At 42.7% G+C, this 20,289-nt stretch overlaps 1 protein-coding gene and 1 non-coding gene across 2 annotated transcripts in view; one reads left to right on the top strand and one right to left on the bottom strand.

Moving 5' to 3' along the window:
* The window catches only part of LOC126101469 (neuropeptide F receptor-like), a gene marked incomplete at its 5' end in the record, with an annotated part of 406,925 nt that overhangs the window by 6,837 nt on the left and 379,799 nt on the right, over nucleotides 1-20,289 (top strand). The window lies entirely within an intron of this gene.
* On the bottom strand, nucleotides 17,970-18,053 carry Trnas-gga (transfer RNA serine (anticodon GGA)). The gene is given in 2 exon segments: nucleotides 17,970-18,004; nucleotides 18,014-18,053. It is a non-coding gene; the product is annotated as a tRNA-Ser (tRNA).

Here is a 20,289-nt window from a genome sequence, read left to right as displayed (position 1 = left end):
GTCATAGAACATAACAGTTTCAAAGCATTTTAATACAAATCATAAGAGCATTCGTAGCTGAAAAAAAAGTTATAAATTGAGAAAATGTAATAATTACACCATACGCCTCAATAAGCACCTATTTACGAGCAGAAAGAGAGAGAGAGAGAGAGAGAGAGAGTGAGAGAGCTTTTGCATAAACTACGTGATCGAAAGTATTCGAACATTTATAAGGGGATATATAAAGGGATTGTTCTATATTGGCTTTTACGACGTGTTGGGCTATGCTCAGAACAATTTAAATGAAGTAACTGAATGTATGTGGAGGAATGGCAGGCTATTCTTCCGTAAGAGCCGAAACCAGAGGAGTTGGACGCTGGGATCTGGAGTGGAGTGATGTTCAAACGTAAACCGTTCCATTCGGCTGAGATCGTGATTCTGTGCAGATCAATCTATTTCAGAAATGTTATTGGTCACCAAAAAATACCTCAGAGGTACTGCCTTTGGGCAGGACCAGTCATCTTTAGCGAACGATTTCTCTATTGTACGCTGCACTCAATGCAGTAAAATGTATTCGTAGCTTTCCGCATTTAGTGTTTTCAAAGGACAATAGGGGGGACCACCACGCACTGTCAACGAAAACCACTTCCATACCGTAACACCACCTTCTTTGTAATACCTAATTTGAGCCACTACGCATGATGGCCGGTAAGTTCTCTATGCATTCGAGAAACTGAAACTTTCCACGGGCTTGCCACAGACCGTTGCGTGGTTCATCAATCCGAGTCACTCGCCTCCTGTCTTCCGCCGTCCAGTGGTGTCGGCCTTTACACCAGCTCAAGCGTCGCTTAGTAGCGACCACAGGAATGTGTAGGTCATAAGGGTTTGCTGGTGCAATGTATCCCAATCCTTTTAAGTCTCTAGGCACAGTCATTGTGCTACCTGGGCTGCTAGTAGCGATTTGGAACTAACGAGTGATTCGTTCTTGATGGTCTCTATCCCTCACTACATGATGAGATCCATGTTGTCATGCTTTAGCTGTGGTCATTCCTTCGGGTTTCCGTTTCTCAGTCACATCACCAATAGTCCACTCGGCGAGCTGTAGAAGGATTTAAATGTCCCTGATGAGAGTTACTAGTCAGGTGGTACCCAATCATTATCCCACGTTTGAATCACTGCGCTCACCTGGTCGACCCTTTCTGCTCTTACTGCTTCTCTAGTGAAAGCCGCCATTTATACTCGCGGATCCATCTCTCGTGACATCGTGGGCATTTCCGCATTACATAGGAGTGTTCGGTCAGATAGCATGTTTTCACTTGTGAGTTAAGAAACCTGAATGCCGGATGCAGCAATATACTTAAAATATATGTTGTTTTCATCTTTATTAAATTATCCATTATTCTAACCTACATTTCTCTCTTTATTAGATTCGTACTTCATTCAAGTTCACAAGTGAAGCTGGCTGATTCGACAGCCCACTTAGTCGGCTTGAGTGCATGCTCTGCAATTTTGACATGTCTTATGTAGCACAGACTGTAAGAACTACTTAACAAAAGTGCCAAAAAGCAATATTTCATCCCACACAGCAGCCACCTAAATTCTCTGTTACTGAACACTGCTTTACCTATTGAGGCACTCGGTTTACTTAAATCAGGTCGAAAAACGTGTCAATGTTCTCTGTTTCTCCCTCAATAGACATATGTCTGTTAAGATGTTTCTTGCTGAAGGGTATTGTCTTACAATTTCAATATTTATCATTCTTTACGCTTGGCAACAACCTTCAATCTCCTTAAGGCTGTTTTATTATTTGACGACACCAGGAGACAATGGCTGGGGTTACGTGCAACATAGCCTGTTCACAGTTAGTCTGGAGCTCAAACAGCGACCATCGAAACTACGTAAGTTGTCGAAATATCATGTAATTGAAATTATCACTCGTCTGCGAACTTAAATATCTGTAAACCACACTACAGCAAGTTTACTAAACACAGTAATTTAATTTCAGCCCACAAGAACAGGGCCTAATAAGCGAGGGACACTAATTTCATTCCCGGTACTGCACGGATTTGTCCTTGGTGGAAGACTGGAACGGGATGCAGAAGGTCTCGTGAGTCTAGCTGAGGAGCTGCTCGACCAATTAGTATCGGTTCCACGATCAAGAAACCCGACAACGACCGGGAGAGCGGTGTGCCGACCACAGCCGGTGACGCCGTAGTTCGGGTCGATTCTCCCGTCTAAGGCCACAACGGGAAACTTCGTCTTCCTTTACCTTTACAGGGCCACATATTGTTTTAGAGGTTGTCACTCACAGATCACTACATGAGGATATCGGGCTTACACTTACTGGGAATTCTGGAAGATAAGAGTTGTCACATAACAAGGTACTATGAGTTGAAAGCAATTTCCATTGTTATTAATTGTAACCAACTGATAAATTGAGGAGCCGTGACTGTGTGGAACACTTATTCGTTATTTCTGGTACCAATCACACTTATTTGTTTTGCGTTTAGTTTAAGACAGTGTAATGCGTTTCTAGGAAGTTTCGAGCATTTTTTGTTTATCATCTGCCGTTTATGCATGTTGGTGTTTCTTAAAGGTAAAATGTCTTAGTCTACTGGAGAGGCTATTTGATTGTTCCTTTTTTTTCTGGGGGGGGGGGGGGGGGAGTGTGCAGTGGGTGGACAGAAATCGATGGCCAGTGTTGTCTTCTGCTGATGTGGAGCTGCAGTCAACAAGCCAATGCAAGAAATATTATATAGGCAGTACATGCAGAAGTTTCAGACCTCGATTTGAAGAACATATAGACTGCTGTAGCATCAAGAAGTGCAATAAGTCAGCAATAACAATGCACATTATTGACACTGGTTTCCCCTTTGAAACTCGAAGACAATTTTGTACAAAATCGGAAGAAGTAAAAGAATGTTTGTCGTGGAAGAAATATAAATTTTTATTTATAAAACAAAAAACGGTGATGATATTCTTAACGAGATAGCTGAATTAAAAACTAAAAATTCTTCAGTTACCTAAAACCAGTACCAAAGCAGCAGATTTGAGATATACGTACCTGCGTGAAACAAACGGAGAACGACTGACTATCAGACAAAGGTATAATCCAAAATATCTATGTAAATCATTAAAAATTACCACAAGCGATAAAAAGTGTACACAGTGTCTCTTAATAACACATTCATTTATTTATATTTATGATTATGACGCTTCGCCGCAGGAGATAACCAATCTAATATCTACGGCTCAAAATAAACAAATTAATATCTATGACTAAAATATGACATCACTTGCCAAAGCGAAAAGCTATATCCCATTCCCCAGTTAAGATACGTCTGTGTGAAACAGACGACTATCAAACAGTCAGTAGCACGAATATCACTGGAAACAAACGAAAGTCGATACTCATCGAAACGCTGCGAGGCCGCCTTATCACGTTTAAGATATGCTGTTTACATATCTGGAGTAGCATTTGTGCAGTGAAGGTACGTCAAAATGAGTGTCACATTAATCAGTGCCACAGCGTGGTGTTGGATAACGGGTCCCTCAGTGTATCAACGATGAAAAAGGAAGCTTGGGGAGTTTAAATCGTAACTGAACAAACGGTATATAAAAAAGTATATCACACGATTACCGCACTATAACAACAGACGCAAAACTATTTGCATCCCACACATGCTGTGGTGTCAGCGCCACACTGGTGTCAGAAGCCAACACTGGACATCAATTTCTGGCTTTCCAATGCGCGCTCCTTGCACTAAAATTCCCCATTATCCACTCTAAAAGCAGGTAAGTTTTGACTGTCGTATATATGTATAAACGCGTGATGACGAGAAAATGACAACTGTTTGTATAAACTCCTGATGATGAGCGAAATATGCTTGAAACTCATTGCAATGTGTTAAATTAAACACGAAATAAATAAATGAGACTGGCAGGAGAGAAATACAAATACTTTATAAATCTCATTGTATTAAGCTGTGCTCACGTTCTCGATCTAATTCTGTTGATAGTCGCCTATGCACAGCATTCCCCTTCCACGAGGCCTGGTAGCTACTCCCAGGGTTGATTCCAGGTCCGATTCTCTTACAAGCTCACAACTATTGTGGATGTGGCGGTGAATTCACTAGTTGTACTTACGAAACTTCTACTAGTCCTAATTCATTATCCTGCTAGTTGGTTACCGAAAAGCAAATATTTTGTGTTGCGGTAGGCTTTTGGAACTTCACGTCTGTTGTGACCTCTTTGCTGATATTTGGACGCTCTCTTCCAGCCACTACAGAGACACTAATCCCTATCCTTGTATCTGTATTGTAATGAAAGCATATGCGGAACAGTGCGAATGTCAACAGTGTGCTCTTAGTATCTGCTTTAAAAAAAACATATTTCGTTGACTTACAGTACGTGCTGTCGACATCAGCAATGACTACTTGGCTCTTTGATCTCAAGCTTGCTCTCTTTACTGCTAGGTTCTGTCTCGGGTTTGTTTTTTCCGGCTGTACTGGTTCTACGTATACCGTGATAAACAGCAGTATGGGTTACTGTACTGTTGAAGAGTTGACGGATATTTCCCCGTACCGGTTCACCGAATGCGAAAGAAGAGCGGCACAATAATTCTACGCTAAGCTGATCCCTCAGCGACGATTGTTGCATTACACTTGTATTATGGTGTTCGCACTGTTGATGGCACATTACAAGTTTCTTCACTCTTGTTAAGGTATCTTCAAAGCAATATAGATGATCTGGGTAACAAATCAAGAAACTTAGCAATTACATTATTAGTCTGCGATGAGCATCCGGAGACCATGTGTCCGTGATGCCAAAATACTCAGGAAACAGGCTTGAACGGCACCGAAATATTGTCAGTGGAGTTCGGATACACTGGTTTAAAAAAGTCTTACTATTTGTAAAACAAGAAAAAAACTTTGGTTATATTCATAAAAGAAACTCTGAATTTACGTGCCACTGGTGAAAGCGCCATTTCAGAGAGAATATATTTTCGTTGGTGACGTATTTGTGCAGCATGTCACCTTTTTGAATCCTTGATACGAATTATTTTCTCTATCATTAATGAGTTCGAATTATTTTGTCTATCATTAACCAGTTTTCAAGCCATCGCAGGCACATAAGGATATGTAGGCGTTACAGGAACATTATGTGGACTATTTGCAGCTACACGCTGCAGTCGAAGTGCTGGCAGAAGTGACGGAAATTTAATTACCGATGAGTAAAAGTTCGTACAACGAAAAGTTTATTACGTTTTGGATACTTGCATAGCACTGTCCATTGGAATCCATGGCAATTCCGTTTTGATAAAGTACATTTTTCGCGCTATTTAGCGCCACTTCCTATCAGATGTAATTGGAGTAAGAAAATAAGATGAACAGATGTAAAAAAGAGAGTACAAGATTTGTTTGTAGCATTGTTCTGAAGTTGTGTTAGGAAGCCAGTGGAAACATTGATCAGATTGGCATAACATTAAAACCTTCCAGTTATTGAAAGGATGTCCCCTATCGGTATCCATTTTTTCACAACAACCAAAATAATTTTATGAGCAAATTTTACATTTAGTCCTTTTAATTTTTTTTTACATTTGTTAAGGAGCATTTATTGTGCAAAAGCCATGTTCAAGTTTTTACTTTCAATATAATATGCAGCACTATTGAGAACAAACATTTATATGAAGATATTACACATTTTTGTACTGAATGAAATAAATTAATCATGAGTGCAAATTAAAAATGGAAAACAAGAACAATAGATTGACTGATATATTAAGCGGTCGAACATTCAACACACAGTAATACATTACATTTGTTGCACTAGAACGATCACATAGCTAATGTTATGGGGAAGACAAACAAATGACTTGCGTTTTATTGGCAGTAATAGATCTACTAAAGAAAGTGCCTACACTATGCTTATCAGCCCCATGCTAGAGTACTGCTGTGCTGTATGGGATCCTTGTCAGGTTGGATTCACGGTGGAGTCAGGTTGGATTCACGGTGGATATCGAAAAAGTTAAAAGAAGGGCACCTCGTTTTATATCATCACGAAATAGGGGAGAGAGTATCATGGATTGACATGACGTTTGGTGTGGCAATCATTAAAACAAAGATTTTTTACTTGCGACGAATTCTTTACGATATTTCAATCTTCTAAATTGTCCTTCAAATGCAAAAATATTTTGTTACCTCCACCTACATAGGGAGAGATGATCACTGTAATAAAATAAGAGAAATCATAGTTCCACAGAAAGATTTAAGTGTTCGTCTTTCCGGTGCGCTATTAGATAACAGAGCTGTATAAAATTGTGTGTATGTGGCTCAATGAACCTTCTGCTAGGCACTGAAGTGTGAATTGCATTGTGGTCATGTAGATGTTTTTTGTAAATGTACTGATATCTCATAGTTTATTCTAACACATCATCTTCTTTTGAGTTGCTATATTTTCACAATCAGATGGTTCATTCCAACAAATGTTACCAATACTGGAGTGCCGTGTTTGTACTGCTTGAAGGTGTCACGTATCTCCTCACAAATCTCCTGTACAATTAATCTTCGACAGTTAACGTGAAAATTTGTATTTCTGTTTTGCTGTACGATGTCCAGCTACAGCGTACATTGACAACAAATAGTCAACGAAAAAGAGCTCAGCACCATTCCTTGTTATGGATATTTACAGTGTACCTTGAACCATTCAGTCAGTTCTATGTATGTACACTCGAGAGCAAAAAAAGTGGGTCACCCCTGAATTCCAACGTGTAGGCTGCACCTGAATGTATGCAACGAACATTGCACATCTGTGTTGCACGTCGTCGCACCCTCCACAGTACAGTCGTTGTAAGATACACAATGGGTACCGCTAGAGACTACTAGAGGACACCAGTCTTTATGACAGTCCATCCAGATGTAAAGTAACACCACGATAGTACAGAAGAGATCAGACAGTCCTTAACGTTTGTAAACTAAACTTAATTACAATAAGTGACATTTCAAATGTTATGGGACAACTAGTTTTGTCACATAAATCGTTCAGTAATCCTTAGGCACAATTAAATATTTGAGACAGTATATGGATTTATAAAGTTGTATGGCAATTGGAAACAAGTTCTTTGCTGTTTAAAAGGTTTACTCAACACATGCTGAACGTCGTTCAACCTTCAATGGGGAGTGGATTCGCATCAACTTTATGTAATACTAAGCAGTTAAAAGAAAACGTGATTAACGGCGGCAACCACTCTGCGGTAATCCGAACATTAACAGCGAATCACAAGTAATATCATTGTTCACATTACTCATCAACAGTTACTTGTACACGAAGTTGTACTTTAAATGACATGACCAACGTCTTTGTTCTGGATCCAGATGCAAACCCAGAACGTAAAGCCATTGTTAACCAAGCAAAGCTTTGTGCCTTATCGAGACTCGATCACCAGGCAGAAAGAACGTCTAATATTGACGTTTGCACCAGTATCAGTTATCAATTCTCAACTTGAACGTAAATGACGATAATGTTTGTACGAAAGCAGGAACCCTAACATGACAATTCCGTTCTTGGTAATTAACCTCGAAAGACGTTGTATAGTGTTGCATTGTCTAGGAATAAAGGAATCACATGTTTAAAATTAAAATGCCATCATGTAATGCTGGGGACAAGGATGCGAACCCAGCACCTAATCGGATGGTTGAATAAGTACGTAAAATCAGAATGTAGTTATCGCAGTTTGTCACCAGTAGTGGGGTTGGAACCTTAAATGAGGATTGAAGTTGTATTGCCTGACCGGGATTCGAACCCGGCGCCTACCGCCGTCGTTGTCTAACCAGGAACAGACGAGAAATGTCCAATGTTGGTCCACCATCAGCGAGATGTGCACACGTTTAACTAGAAATAAAGGTGACGAAAACGTCTATGCTGACTGAGAGTCGAACGCCGCACACATGGTTATGAAGATACGTTAATAATCAACTTCATATTCAGTAGTAGCTAGGAGTAGCATGTTTAGTAGCAAACCTTAAGGCCTTACTCATCCCTAGTAACATGTTGCCTAATGCCTGCGATATCATGATGTTAATTTACAAGTGGATTGACTGCCGTAAAGAGCAATGTTCTCTAGTAGTCGTGAATCATTGAGATGTAAATGAATTGCGTCAGCAGAAAGTAATTTCCATCGTGCAGCACGTATTGTTTCAGAGACACTGAGTACATGTTATAAGTGCACAAAACGTGTATTATATACTAAGTATATACTATTATTTGGAGGAGCTGCCGCCAAACCTGTTTACTTTTACATTCCGCTTAGTTGTCGTGGTTGAATACAGGTTTTCTTAAGGCTACATCTAATGCACAGCGGTTACAAGAAAGTGTAGTTTCCTGCGTCATGCTATTGCTAGCTAGGTGAAATATTTTATGGTAGCTATGTTTAAAATGAATGTATTTTTGAAAGTATTATTCGTCAAATATTTGAATAAATCGCCAACTGTAGATGTGCCTGCACATGTTATAGCATAACAGCTGTAGCTGCGTTAGTTTGTACTACAGACTTGGGAAGGTTAGGTGTAACTTTTGATCCTTAAAGGGGCGATCGTGGCCATGCGGCCCGGGTCTGTACTAGCCGCGGCTCGCGAGCTACGGGCCAGCCATGCTGGCCGAGGCGAGACGCAAGTGAGCGAGCTGGCGGTGGCGTTGGTGGGCCAACAGCCCGGGACGAGCCAGCACGGCTGCGCCGCATGCCTCTGCTGCTCCGTTTGACGTAAATATGTTTACATCCTCTCCTGGCATCAGTATAAGAGCGGCAAGCAGAAATACACATCAGGCTGTCTACCGGGCGAGGTGGCGCAGTGGGTAGACACTGGACTCGCATTCGGGAGGACGACGGTTCAATCCCGGGTCCGGCCATCCTGATTTAGGTTTCCCGTGATTTCCCTAAATCACTCCAGGCAAATGCTGGGATGGTTCCTCTACAACGGCACGGCCGACTTGCTTCCCCATCCTTCCCTAATCCGATGAGACCGATGACCACGCTGTCTGGTCTCCTTCCCCAAACAACCAACCAACCAATCAGGCTGTCTGCCGTAATGGCTCACTGGGAGAGGTCTATTCGAGGTAGAGTAAAAAAATGGTTCAAATGGCTCTGAGCACTATGGGACTTAACATCTGAGGTCATCAGTCCCCTATAACTTAGCTTAAACCTAACTAACCTAAGGACATCACACACATCCATGCCCGAGGCAGGATTCGAACCTGCGACCGTAGCGGTCGCGCGGTTCCAGACTGAAGCGCCTAGAACCGCTCGGCCACTCCGGCCGGCCGAGGTAGAGTCGTCGCTCTCATTGAGGAAGGCGGATGTAACATCAGAGAAGCTGGCAGACATACCACTGCAACGAGATGGTGGAGGATCTACCTTGAAAGAGGCACCACCAACAGGGCTCCTGGCTCAGGAAGGAAGAAAGTGATCTCACAGCAGGAAGACAGGGACCTAGTGTCTAGGAGCAGAGAAAATCCCTTTCTGAACGCGAAGCAGTTGCGGTGGGAAACCAACTTCCCCGGCTCCAGTGACACGATTCGCCGAAGGCTGAGGGACGCTGGACTGCATGCACGACGATCCGCCGTGAAACAGTAGCTCAGCGAAGACAACGTTTTATACCGGCTAGCATTTGCGGAGCTCCATCTGAGGGCGTCGTGGGACAACGTCATTGTCACTGATGAGGAGGTGTTTTCCACCAATAACGACGGTCCACGAATCGTTTACAGGCCGCAAGGGACTCGCCATCGACGCGAATATGTAACCACGACGAGAAGAAGTGGCCGGCTATCTGTTACCTGCTGGGGTTGGAATTTTGCGAGAGGGGCGGGAATTCTACACAGGATAGAAGGAACTCTGGACAGTGCGCAGTATGCCCACATATTGGAAAATGTGATGCTTCCGTCAGTGCGAATGCTGTACGCAGAAGGGGACGTCACATTGGAAGAGGACCATTCTCCCATTCACAAGTCTGGATTTGTTCAGCAGCGGCTCTCCACGATTGGCGTCAACGTCATGGACTGGCAGCCACGGACGGTTGATATGAACTCCATGGAAAACATGTAGGCTGAGGTCGCCAGAACATTAACAGAGAACTGGCCACGAAACCAACCAACAACTGCGGACGGTCTTTGGGACTGCGTCCTGGAAGCCTGGGAGGAAGTTGCTTCTTCAGGCTATTACGTCCGACGGCTTATACATTCTATGCCAAGACGCGTGATAGAAGTACAAAATAATGAAGGATTCTGGATAAAATATTAGAGTTCTTAAAATGTTTTGTTATGTCTCCTTTTTCGTCATGTTTCCTCATTGGGAGCTAGTGGAAGATCGCGTAGCAACAGAAAAGATACAATATGGGTTAGCTTTCCTTTGAGTTGCCCTTTTAATTCAAGTGGGATTCTTTTGAATATACTGTTTGTTAAGTATTCTATTTTGATTTCATTTATACCCTGTCTACATACTTCCAAACTAATCAGCGTAGTTGGACTCTGTCACAGTAGTTTTTGTTATTTCAAATACGTCTCTCTCTTCCCCTCCATCCATGAATACACCCTCCGTCCTCCGCACAACACGCCAACGATTTAATATTATGTTTGCTCGCCGCGCGGGATTAGCCGAGCGGTCAAGGGCGCTGCAGTCATGGACTGTGAGGCTGGTCCCGGCGGAGGTTCGAGACCTCCCTAGGGCATGGGTGTGTATGTTTGTCCTTAGGATAATTTACGTTAAGTAGTGTGTAAGATTAGGGGCTGATGACCTTAGCAGTTAAGTCCCATAAGATTTCACACACATTTGAACATTTATGTTTACTCGTTGTTAATATCTCCTCTATTCTCTCGCACACTCTCTCTCTCTCTCTGACACTATCGCCGCAAGTGCCCTTCTATTCCACTCCCCCAAAACGTTATAAACAAATCTAGCGGTTTCCAATCACGCTACATTTTCTCTTTTAATTGCTGCTGTATTTACTCTCTATCATTCCTCTCACCACCTATGAAACCGTATTCTTTGATCTCCCCTTCCCTATAACCAATTCTTCGTTCTGAGAACAGTCTTTCCTTATCTCTTGGTCCTAAGATAAAACGAACTGTGGCACACATCTAAGTAAGCAATACTCTGCAAACATTTCACGCTTATATTTTGCACTTCTGCACTTCTATCCATTCCCAGATCCCGTCCTCCTTCCTGTTACGCGTCCCTTGACATCTGCATCTACATCTAAATGAATACTCTGCAATTCATAATTATGTGCTAGGCAGGGGGTTCTGTGGTCTGCTGGATTACTCTTGTATTGATGTGTAAAACGTGTAGGTTCACATCTCACGTCAGGCGTAGATTTTTAACACACACAAGTAGCTCTCCTTCACCCCTAGTAACGCTAAGTCCAGAACGCCAGTAAGCTCCGTAGTTCAATATCCGAAGTAAAGATAACATCCCTTCGCTGCCGACTGGGCATTCGTTTGAGCTGTGACAGATGGAGAGACTCTGCCACCAGCAAGCTGTCGTAAACTAGAGAACGTATTTCATTTAATGAACCAATGGCCATGTAAGTTCACAAGGCTCTTACTTTATTTGAAATTGAGACGCTGAAAATTGTGGTGCTGGACTGGGATTAGAATTCGATTTCACTGTGTTCCCGAAGATTGCAAAGTCTTCTAGGTGTCCTCGAAAGGCACCTATTTGGTTTCGAATCCTGATCAGCACAAAATATTCATTATTTCATTTCAAGCCCTAGCATGTGCACTCCGAACTACTGGTGAAAAATACACTCCTGGAAATGGAAAAAAGAACACATTGACACCGGTGTGTCAGACCCACCATACTTGCTCCGGACACTGCGAGAGGGCTGTACAAGCAATGATCACACGCACGGCACAGCGGACACACCAGGAACCGCGGTGTTGGCCGTCGAATGGCGCTAGCTGCGCAGCATTTGTGCACCGCCGCCGTCAGTGTCAGCCAGTTTGCCGTGGCATACGGAGCTCCATCGCAGTCTTTAACACTGGTAGCATGCCGCGACAGCGTGGACGTGAACCGTATGTGCAGTTGACGGACTTTGAGCGAGGGCGTATAGTGGGTATGCGGGAGGCCGGGTGGACGTACCGCCGAATTGCTCAACACGTGGGGCGTGAGGTCTCCACAGTACATCGATGTTGTCGCCAGTGGTCGGCGGAAGGTGCACGTGCCCGTCGACCTGGGACCGGACCGCAGCGACGCACGGATGCACGCCAAGACCGTAGGATCCTACGCAGTGCCGTAGGGGACCGCACCGCCACTTCCTAGCAAATTAGGGACACTGTTGCTCCTGGGGTATCGGCGAGGACCATTCGCAACCGTCTCCATGAAGCTGGGCTACGGTCCCGCACACCGTTAGGCCGTCTTCCGCTCACGCCCCAACACCGTGCAGCCCGCCTCCAGTGGTGTCGCGACAGGCGTGAATGGAGGGACGAATGGAGACGTGTCGTCTTCAGCGATGAGAGTCGCTTCTGCCTTGGTGCCAATGATGGTCGTATGCGTGTTTGGCTCCGTGCAGGTGAGCGCCACAATCAGGACTGCATACGACCGAGGCACACAGGGCCAACACCCGGCATCATGGTGTGGGGAGCCATCTCCTACACTGGCCGTACACCACTGGTGATCGTCGAGGGGACACTGAATAGTGCACGGTACATCCAAACCGTCATCGAACCCATCGTTCTACCATTCCTAGACCGGCAAGGGAACTTGCTGTTCCAACAGGACAATGCACGTCCGCATGTATCCCGTGCCACCCAACGTGCTCTAGAAGGTGTAAGTCAACTACCCTGGCCAGCAAGATCTCCGGATCTGTCCCCCATTGAGCATGTTTGGGACTGGATGAAGCGTCGTCTCACGCGGTCTGCACGTCCAGCACGAACGCTGGTCCAACTGGCATGGCAAGCCGTTCCACAGGACTACATCCAGCATCTCTACGATCGTCTCCATGGGAGAATAGCAGCCTGCATTGCTGCGAAAGGTGGATATACACTGTACTAGTGCCGACATTGTGCATGCTCTGTTGCCTGTGTCTATGTGCCTGTGGTTCTGTCAGTGTGATCATGTGATGTATCTGACCCCAGGAATGTGTCAATAAAGTTTCCCCTTCCTGGGACAATGAATTCACGGTGTTCTTATTTCAATTTCCAGGAGTGTAGTTGCATTTTCAACGTCTCTTCGTGCGTTGTCAGCTGTAACGTGTACGTTCCAACTCACAACCACATGATGAGCTTTTTATCACAACATTACAAGATCAAACGTTTCCTTACATCTTTTCAAGTTCAAACATTCCTCTCCATCCTACTGGTGAAAACGGGTTTGGGTTTGACGTTGAGTTCGTTGTAATCACCAACGGCGACATGTTGTGCATTCGACTTCTAGCCAGCTGAGTATTTTCCATCACATCACTGAAAGTACAAACATGCCATTCCTAGCTATTATTGGAAAAGAATTTAATAGTTAAAGTTTCTTCATGACCACGTGTGCGGGGTTTGAATTCAATTCAGCACAGAACTTTTCGTCGCCTAATTTATTGCTAAACATGCACCCATCTCGCTACTGGTGAACAAACAATAGCTATTTATCGTCTGTTCCTGGCTAGAAAACGACGGTGCTAGATGCTGGGTTCGAATCCCAGTCAAGCAAAGACAATTCTATCGTCAATTAAGATTCCAGCATTTCGCTATTGGTGAAAACATTTGATATTTAACTTCTGATTTTATGTACAGTCGCGCTCAAAAGTATCCGAACGATCTGTATTGCATTTCTCTTGATTCCCATGCGACCCACAAACGCAGCTGTCTAGCAGGTCCTCTAATCACTCCTTGGTACAGTCTTTGACTATTGAAAATGGTCCCAACCAATCACCACTAGAAAACACAGCTCTGTATCGCAATAACTCAAGATGTAAAGTAATACCACGATACTACAAATACCAGGGAACAACTCATCACAGATAAGACTGTCCTCAAGGCTTGTAAGCTCACATTTATTGCAATAAATGACATACCTGAAATGTTAGCACTCTCATTATTATGTCAGATAGGTAATGCACGTAGTGAGTTCGTCGTATGCATGATTTCCTCTTCAAAGTAACATACCTTACTTGTTATTTAACACAAAAGACATTAAAAATTTACGTTATTTACGAGCAGCTAGTTGAGAATATGTATGGACTTCAAATGACACGACGAACCGCCTCGTTCTGCATATGGATTTAAACCCAGGTCATGCAGGCTAGGCCGCGATGGCCGTGCGGTTCTAGGCACTTCAGTCCGGAACCGCGTGACTGCTACGGTCACAGGTTCGAATTCTGCCTCGGGCAGGGATGTGTGTGATGACCTTACGTTAGTTAGGTTTAAGTAGTTCTAGGTTCTAGGGGACTGATGACCTCAGATGTTAAGTCCCATAGTGCTCAGAGCCATTTGAACCAATCATGCAGGCTAAGATTTCGTGGCTGACGGAAATTAACAGTCATTCTTGACTAGGCATTTGATATACCTCATTTTGGGACAGTATCAGTTAGGAAATATCAACTTTAAATTCCAGAACGTAACTTTTCAACGGACGCGAATTCCTACCCAGCATCTATTATCCCTGTTAACGAACTACGAAAGATGTTAAATACTGCTTCTTCACAGGTAACTTACTTGAAATGCAGTGAGATAAAGCTTTGTGTTGGACAGGGATTCGAACCCAGAACGTAATCGGATTGTTATCGAAGCACAATCAACTTTGACATATCGGATTTTCTCTGCAGTAGCCAGATGTATTAAATGAAATGACCAAACAATAATTTTTCTTTCCCAGGACTCCAACCCGGCAGGAATCGCTGTTATATTCTACAGAAAGGGAACGTTAAGTATAGGCTTGTTACACCAGCAGCGACATGTGAGTATGTTTGAACTAGAAATAATATGATGAAGTGTTCAGTGCCAACTGAGAATCGAATCCCAAACATATCGTTGTTGACTACACACAAACAGACGACACTTACCGAATTTTTCTCCACCAGCAGCTCGGAATAAAATCCTTCATCTTACAGTGACATCGCAAATAGTTCTGTGTCTCACTGGGACTCAAAAACGTCAGATATCGTTAGTGTTGACAACGAATGAAAATGCATTAAAAATAAAAATTATTATCCACCAGCAGATAGGTGTTCTCATGCTATAGCTTGATAATACATACTGAAAAGTTTGGTGCTGGGCCAGGATTCCAACCCACTCATGCGCAATATGTGGAGACGTTGAGGAATCTGCAGTTTTGTACAAACAACAAGTTGTAGTCGAGCTGTATTGTCACGAAGGGATCAAATTCCGCGATAAGGGCGGTCTGAGTTGCATTCCCAGTTCAGAACCAATTTTATCGACATAGAGAATCTCAAAGAAAAGATAGAATAAGTGTCTTGTGACCATACTCAGGGTTTGTTTCGTCACTAGAAATAAATAACTAGTATAAGAAAGGTTACTGGTGATACAGTTTCTACATGTCGCCACTACTTACTTTATTGTGGTTCCACTTAACGTCTACTTGGTAGAGAAGGAATATCATGTTTAATGTGATTTTCAGACCACAATTCCATTATACTTTCTTCACTTGGCGTAGAAAGAAGAGAATAGAATGTGCCTCTCCCTATCACCAAAAAACAAAAACAAAAATCGGCAGAAGTTGGAATCGAAACGAGACACTCATCATATGAAACTATCATCTGCTCTATCATAACAACGTTGCGGCACACGCGATGAGAATTCTGACACACAGGCTCCCTGTATTGGTCTGCTGGATGTTCAGTACATTCATTTACTTGGTTGACTGAATCGCCATGAACTAGCTGCCTTGGCTACCCAGTGCATACATTCGACTCTATTTTGTAATCACTGAAATAAAATAACGTAACTGCCACCTACACAGAACTGCCAACAGTGTAGGATGCAGAAATTTAAATAGGAAGTGTTCCTTTCCATTTGAGCTACTCTATACGCTATCTGTTTGTTGAAACCATCGTGCAGTGCAAAAGAAATGCTGTAACTGTCTGTCTCTCAGAAGTCTAGATCCGGCCATATGCATTATCTCACAGCACTGTGGAATGCCGAAGTTCTGGAGGAACTGCTGTTCACTTCCAAAGGTGCTGTAGTTACGTGACAGCTAGTAGCTTAGCGGCAAGCGTCGCGCACTGTTGATAAGTTGACGCGTGTTTTATTACATTCGCTACTACATTTTTTTAAACGCAGTTCTGCTGTCTGCTGAAGTTATCAATTTAATGGAATTTTGAACATAATTCTCTTCACTTCTCAACCCAAAATAGTCGCATGTGGAAAAAAGGCTAACTTCTGTGTCATTTTGTTCTTTTCAGGTTTAATAGAGGGCCAGGCAGCAGATGCGTCTCGAAGATTTTGTATCATGTGTGGGGAGAGCGCATCGTGCCAAAATAGTCAGAAAAGTATTTTCTGCATTTGCTGTCGTCTGGTAGTGGTATTTTATTCTTCTTCAAACCTTGTTTGACAGCTTTAGCTCAGAACAAGTTTTCTACATGCATGTAATCAATAAACTGAATGTGCATTGTCAGACTGTTATAGATAACATCAGAGAATTCGCATGTATCGTTCATGATTAACTTCTCTCTCATTTTTAGTATTGTTTTAACAACACTAAAAGCCGGCCGCGGTGGTCTCGCGGTTCTAGGCGCTCAGTCCGGAACCGTGCGACTGCTACGGTCGCAGGTTCGAATCCTGCCTCGGGCATGGATGTGTGTGATGTCCTTAGGTTAGTTAGGTTTAAGTAGTTCTAAGTTCTAGGGGACCGATGACCACAGATGTTAAGTCCCATACTGCTCAGAGCCATTTGAACCATTTTTGAACAACACTAAAAGAAACATTACTAAATCTGTGCACTGTATTGTAAAAAATGAAATGAAACTACCCACGGTAACCTTACGACGAAAGTCTGTTTTAACAAAACTGAGTATCTGTACACAAGCGTGCCTCTATCTGCACGAATTAATAAAATACTACTCACTTAGGTTTCGATTGGGTCTGTGTTAAAATGTTTTGCTGTTCATACTCAACAGGTATGCAAATGTGGCATTTCATAAATAGTTACGTATTCCCATAAACCCAAAATTTGCTTGTCAGCAGCGGAAAGAGGCGTTACCTGTTGTGCAGCGTTGTAAGTTTTTCACCATTTCACTTTGAGCTGAAAGTATTTTCTTGCGATTTGCTAATCAATTTATTTCCTTCATACTTATCACCCTGGCATGGGAGTCTTAAGTGAAGAACATTATTGAATTTCGTATCGTTGACGGTCGATTCGAATTTCTTCAGATACGCTTGTATTGTATGGAGCTTGGCAGTCAGAAAGCCGAGATCTGCGACCATTAACACAACTTACTGAGTCGAGCTGCCAAGAGGATTTGATGTGTAAAGGTTTTCTTCTGATTTTATTACAGAATTTTTTCTGGGAATTCGCAGCTCCCTGTAGTAATACACAAAAAAAAAGCTCGCACGCGCTGCCCCTTCTACGGTTAGAACTGACGATTCTCTTACCCGTTGGAACACGGGCGGTACCACGGGGCTACGGACACACTGCTCCCAGCACGTAGCTCTCGTCATGGTATTGGCCGCTCAGCCTCAAAACGCATCGTGAAAGATATTAAAAGTTGTCACTTATGTGAAGAATAGCATTTCTTTAGCCAAAAAATTGAAATTTCTGTCTCAGTGTCTTAGTTTACATGAGGATTATATACTACGAGTCATTCAAATGGAATGGGAATATCAAGTGAATTTAGCGAGTCAGTTCAGTACTATACGCGGAAGTGACTGCACTGTCAAAAAAAAAAAAATGATTCAAATGGCTCTGAGCACTATGGGACTCAACTGCTGTGGTCATAAGTCCCCTAGAACTTAGAACTACTTAAACCTAACTAACCTAAGGACATCACACACATCCATGCCCGAGGCAGGATTCGAACCTGCGACCGTAGCGGTCGTGCGGTTCCAGACTGTAGCGCCTTTAACCGCTCGGCCACTCGGGCCGGCTTGCACTGTCAGAGTGTTGCCAAATGTTTGTGACGATGTTGCAAATTCTCAGCTGTGCTAGGAACAGCTCTTTAGCGTTATAGAGGGAGAATCCTGTGCTCGTGTCGTAGGAGGGTACGGAGAGGAGGCGCGGGGTTTGGTTAATATGCAGCGTTTTCTCCTACCAGCTGTGTCAAACATTCGGGTGTGTGATCTTCCGTCACGATTACAGTTTCCCACAAAATATATACGAATAAAACACTTACCTTGTTACCTTGTTACAAAAGTATTTTCAGTACAATAAAAAGTCTTTGGAAATCAACTTTGCCAACCTTTCACGAAAAGTAAGATAATAAACACTTTGCACCTCGAAATCGATTGCATCTATGTGCAGTCTTGTGGTCATACAAGTAGAAGTTCATGAATTGCACGAGAATGTAGAAAAATGTTGGTGCGAATGGAAGCTGTAAGAAACACAGTTACCTAATTATTCTGTACCACCTAATAATCAATTCATTTGATAATTCAGAAGAGAAGAAACTAAAAATTATACCCATTAAGACAGAAACTAAAGAGCAGATGCGGGCACTGTGCAGATCTGCACTTTTTCATCTTCAGATCTATACAAATAATGTATACTAACCAGCGTAATCATTGATTTCGTAATGTTTCCCTCTTGTTTAGTCTTCTTATGATGAACTGGATACACCCATGAGTCTGATTTTTTCTTTTTACCCTTCCATCTACTATCTTTGTGTGTTATTGTTCGGTGTTCAAAAAGCAAAATATTATGCCTGCTCCCACGAGGTATTAAAATGAGGTCGCAAAAAGGCTAACGAATTATAACCAAAATACAGTGAGACGCCAATTTGTCCGTCGTCATGGTGTTAAGTGGACAGAAATAGTTGGGTTTTATTGTCATCTTTTCTTATTGAGCTTTTCATATTACCCTGACACAAGACGCCGAGATAAATGTATATATTCTCCGTGACGAAACATCCCACATTCCATTCATCCTGATCCATTCGTTACGCGCATCGGCGGCAATGAGTGATAGGAAAGCTGTTGTGGGGTGACGAATAACAATAACAATGGTAGTAATTACAAACCAATAATCAAGGATGTTTACTGCATTACAGATGATTGACAAAATAACCAAGAATGGCTGAGTGTTTAATTGGCGCACTGAGTAGGTGTTCTTACCACTTTGTTACTGAATTCTGTTCTAGTTGTTTGCAGAGAGAAAATAAAGAACCCCGTAGCCATACATATCGCTAGTACAACGAGATATTATCTATCAATTGTCCTTGCTTTACATCACGAGACGAACATGGCGTCACTGAGCTGATATTTGAAATACATTTCTGTTTCCTCTCTCTGTCTCTCTCTCTCTTTATTTTTATTTTAATTGTTTGAGGAAAGCATCGAGAAGCGCGATAATAAGCAAGTAGGCATATAAACTGTTTACAGTTATTTTCATCGGGATACATAATGCAAAAATACAACTTTTAAGTGTGTTATTGCGTAATTCCAGTTATTGACAGTCTATTCGTGAGCTTCCTCGCATTCCGTGGGGTGAAACCTATCACACAAGCAAGCAAAACACAAATATTTCTTGCACAGTGCGCAACACATAAACGAAATTCGCTGCACTGACGTGTTGTCCGATATATTGCACGGAAAACATATCTGATTCATGTTGCTAAATACAGCTCTATCAGATATCAATTTGGAAGCGTACCAAGTGTATAAAAGTATATCTTGAAATACGCAGAAAGGCCTATAGAGGTATTCGACTGAAACATAGCCATGACCAAAATTGCAACTGGGGTCGACAGCATCGTCGTCTACCACCTTGACAACTCTAACAGTGATAGTGCTCGACCTGTTACTTACGTTTACTGGTATCAAAGCTACAGCATGAAAACACAAAAATGTTAATAACCCGAAGATCATTAGTTTTGGAACCCATAGAAAGTAAAGCAGTCATCAGTCGCAAGAGTGGTTTGAAGACCACAGTGCTTTAATAGGCACGGTCTTGTTGGAGGTGGCATGCCGTTGCTTTCGTCCGACCTTTGAGTTGACTTACCTAGCCAGTTAATAGGAGAACCTACAGTTTTACGTGGCTGTCGCACCACAGTGCAACTCGGCATTTTTCACATCAATAAACACTGCCCCAGGGGAAATATGTGTAAAACGGCACATAAAATGGTTCAAATGGCTCTAAGCACTATGCGACTTAACTTCTAAGGT

The sequence above is a fragment of the Schistocerca cancellata genome, chromosome 9, assembly GCF_023864275.1.
Source record: "Schistocerca cancellata isolate TAMUIC-IGC-003103 chromosome 9, iqSchCanc2.1, whole genome shotgun sequence".
Classification (NCBI taxonomy): domain Eukaryota; kingdom Metazoa; phylum Arthropoda; class Insecta; order Orthoptera; family Acrididae; genus Schistocerca; species Schistocerca cancellata.
This window is presented reverse-complemented; position numbering and strand designations above follow the sequence as displayed.